This window comes from Priapulus caudatus, unplaced genomic scaffold, assembly GCF_000485595.1.
Source record: "Priapulus caudatus unplaced genomic scaffold, Priapulus_caudatus-5.0.1 Scaffold202, whole genome shotgun sequence".
Taxonomy (NCBI): domain Eukaryota; kingdom Metazoa; phylum Priapulida; class Priapulimorpha; order Priapulimorphida; family Priapulidae; genus Priapulus; species Priapulus caudatus.
This window is the reverse complement of record NW_014577263.1, coordinates 33,843-38,324: the sequence shown is the minus strand read 5'-3', so window position 1 is coordinate 38,324 and position 4,482 is coordinate 33,843.

The window sequence follows — 4,482 nt, the reverse complement described above, 5'->3', positions numbered from 1 at the left end:
GAATATAACACTCTGGAATATTGCACTCTGGAATATCGCACTCTGGAATATAACACTCTGGAATATTGCAACAATAACGTGCTGCATAAACTCCGTTAACATTCCACGCCTCACAGCTGTAGTCACACAGACTTCCTCTACAGTTAACAGTTAACCTGCAGCGTAACAGTGAAAGAGGGGTGCGCTGGACAAGAGATCGAAGGCGCAATGTTGCGTAGAACGAGAAAACACGTTCTGTGTTGCGGGAAGGGCGGACCCGCCGCAGCCGCTAATATGAAATCGCGTGGGCCGTCCGTACTGGATCCGCGCGCCAAAATTTGATTTGCTGCACCGAAATGATCAACGCGGCCATATATCTGACGCAGTAAATACATAGACAACTCACGTCTACTCGTTCACGACCAAAGACATATATATACGTATAACTGCTTATATCTGCACATTTCACATTGAGATTTTCACTCAAAATAATGAATATGTGTAAGAAATATCGAATACTGTAGTATCTATTTATATATTTGCCGCGCGTCCTACTGCTGCTGGTGCTGCGATGGCCTTGCTCTCCCGCGTACACGCATGTTTCCACTTGGTACGGGTAATGCTACCCCCCGGCCGGCGTGGAGGGAGGTGAACGCAACGTGGCAGCACTAGTGTTAGAATAGTGTTAGGATTAGGGTTAGGGTCAGGGTTAGGATTAGGATTAGGGTTAGGGTTAGGATTAGGGTTAGGGTTTTTGTATCATGATATCTGTCCCCACACCATAGATTAATGTTTGTGGATCCCACCACCTATATATAGCGCTCCGAGATATATATATTTAGTGTTATAGTTATCGTTGGAGGTGTTGGAGTTAGCGTTACAGGATGAGTAATGATTTTGAAGTATACGTCAACTGTATCCCGTGACCCTCCCTCCACGCCCGGGGGATAGTAACACTCGCTATGGGGGGGTTTACGCTGGTATACGCGAGTATTGAGGTATATCCTTGTTGTATATTCCTCTTTATGTACAAACTGAAAAATAACTTGTGTTTGTGGTGAACCAGCCTATGTTCCAGGGTAAGGCATGTCACTCGGGGACATGCCCCTGTGTTGAGCAGGGTATTGTTTAGGCACGAAATTATGCAACGTGCGCAACGGAATTATTGTCGCGCCAATATATAGCCTCCAATCAGAATGGCTAATCGCGCATTGTTCTAGCCAATCGCGGAATAACGGTATCTCAATCCACCGTTTGACCAATCAGGAGTAACTGAGCCGTGATCGTATATAAGGGACCTTCGTGATTTCTCTCCCTCTCTTGGCTTTCTCTCAGTGGTACTCATCCCTGCCCTGCTTTAAGCCGGCTCTTTACTGTGTCACGTTCTTATTGTGTTACGAATCTACCTATCGTATAGAGCCGATCCGCGTATATATGTAAGTGTATTAGTCTGACGTTATTCTTTGATTAAAGGCATAATAGGCCCATTGATTATACAAAGTTGACGAATGCTACAGTAACTGGAACCTTCTGTAGTTAATAAGTACATTACCTTATAGTCAAACGCGTATTAGTTTGTCCAATATCACTGCTAATTACTAAGAAATGTCTAATTGAAATCCGTAAATCTGGTAATCTACTCTCTCTCTCTCTCTCTCTCACTCTCTCTCTCTCTCTCTCTCTCTCTCTCTCTCTCTCTCTCTCTCTCTCTCTCTCTCTCTCTCTCTCTCTCTCCATCTCTCTTTCCTTGCTCTCTCTCTCTCCATCTCTCTTTCCTTGCGCTCTCTCTCTCTCTCTCCATCTCTCTTTCCTTGCTCTCTCTCTCTCTCTCTTTCCCTCTCTGGTCTCCTCTCGTCTCCTCTCCTGTCTCGTCCCCTTCCCTCTTCTCCACTTTGACTCTCTCTCTCTTGCTCTCTCTCTCTTTCTTCCCCATCTATAAAAATTACTCTATCCTCTCTACAAAACTGGTACTTACTCTAACCCCCTCTACAAAGCAAGGGGGCAGCTGCCCACCCCCTAGATTTTGGAGCAAAATTAAAAAAACAAGTTAGCTAATAATCGTAAATAACCCTAATGTGAGTTTTTTGGTCACTTATCCGTGAAAGCCATGTCTCAGACCCACCCCTACCACACTATGGACGTCGAGCAAGAGCGGCACCCGTCGCTCATCATTACACAGTTGAGTCATGAAATGTTGCCCCTCCCCTAGGAATTTGGTCAGCCTGCGGTCCTGTACTTTATCTCCCTCTACAAAGCTGTGGAAATCATTTTCTCGATCTGTTTCTATAACTGTTAGGTGTCTGGTGCAGGCACCGTGCTGTATGAACAAGCTATCTGGAATGTTTCATTGTGTGAGTTACACGCGCACTCCTTCTCTCATTGCAGGGATTCGTAAAGATTCTAGACGAGGGAACATCTTTCTTCCTGAATATCGAGTGTGGATTCTTTATATTTTTGATGCTGCTGAATTCACGAAGAGGGAAGTACAGGTATGCGTGTGTGCATTAACATATTTCAATAGTATTGCAGCTATAGCGGTGCTGCAGTTGTAGTGACAGTAGACAGTGGTAAGGGTAGTGTTGGCCTGAATGGTGGTCATGGTTATTGTATTGGACTGGGAGGTTGCTATTGGTATTTACACATGTTTATGTGCTTAATAAATCATTATCTACATTTATCTTTGACTGTAATTCTCTCGGTTTGTCACAAAACATATCATGTTCTTGTAAATTAATTTCCTTGTTTTTCTGCAGCGACGTTGGTATACCGGTGCCATCTATACGGATTTTATACTACGGACACTTCCTGCTGCTCGTGTACTTCAGCTTTGCAGTCGTGTTTGATGTTGTACAGATGACTTACAAGTTCACAACCAAGAATGATCTGGTGTTTTAATGCTGGTAAACATGTGAACATCTGTGGGTGTGGTAGCTAGCGTGATCTGTATACGTAGAATGATGGAACAATCTAAATCTACAGTAAATTCCTTTATGTCAAAAGTAAAGTAGATATTACTTAGTAACTCATATATATATATATATTATATACAATTCGTACTTGTGAGCATGACAGTTTTGTTGATGTAGAGCAGATACTGAGTCAAGGTTTGCTTTCTTATTTACAGGTCGGTCACGTGACTGGTCTCCAAGGTACTGCGGTATACTACACGTACACATGGCGCCATCTGTCTCACGACTTGTGCGTGCGTGATGGAGCGAACAACTCGAGAGCATGCATCAAATCACATGATATTCGATAGTGTCAACATTCCGTTGTTGTTAATTAAGTTTATATATTGTTGCCTTGACAATGACAAATATACACATGTTATCAAGATGTTTTCTAACGTCTGCCATTAACTAGAGCATGGATGGGATTCATGCTGTAGTTAAAGATCAAGCATTCACTCACCAAAGAACGAACAACAATATGTATTATTTATATTTAATGTAGAGTAATATATTTACGTTTACAAAACTGATGTGTCATAATATGACACCAGATGTTTTTTCCACCACAATTCGATTTTGAAATTAGTAAATTACTATTAATAACATCATTGTTCATGGTTAAATCCTTTGACAGGAGTACTGCATAAATCAGCTATCACCGACCACGTGGTGGATCGTGACCATGTTCCAAATTGGTCATCCGCAAAACTTATAGCCAAGGAAGGAACTCTATTGGATAGACAAATACGTGAGTCTATCCACATACGCAAACACCCCCACACTATGAACAGAGATGAAGGGTCATACAAACTGTCATATGTGTACGACAACATTCTCAGGCCCAGGACCAGACCATCGGCCCCGGGGGCCCCACCGACCAACATCTGACAGGTTTCGGATCACTGTCACCTACTGCCATCTGGTGACGAATTCAGAAGTTCTGAAGATGGCTGTCAGAACGACAGCTGAAACTGTCAAGGTAAACAAATTTTGAAGCTACGGAACCTACTCGTACACCCTAAGGACAAAATAGATACGCATGACACTTGCGGTTGCATTTACCAAATTGATTGTAAGAATTGTGACAGTGTGTACATTGGCGAGACCTGTAGGAAGTTTGGAACACGTCTTAATGAACATAAAAAAGACGTGGATACCTCAGCGGTCAACTCTATCCTCCGTACCCGGGCAGCCAGCGCATCAATGACAGGAGTACTGCATAAATCAGCTATCACCGACCACATGGTGGACCGTAACCATGTTCCAAATTGGTCATCCGCAAAAGTTCTAGCTAGTGAAGGAACTCTATTGGATAGACAAATACGTCAGTCTATCCACATACGCAAACACCCCCACACTATGAACAGAGATGAGGGGTCATACAAACTGTCATATGTGTACGACAACATTCTCAGGCCCAGGACCAGACCATCGGCCCCGGGGGCCCCACCGACCAACATCTGACAGGTTTCGGATCACTGTCACCTACTGCTATCATGCATGTGACGAATTTAGAAGTTCTAAAGATGGCTGTCAGAACGACAGCTGAAAT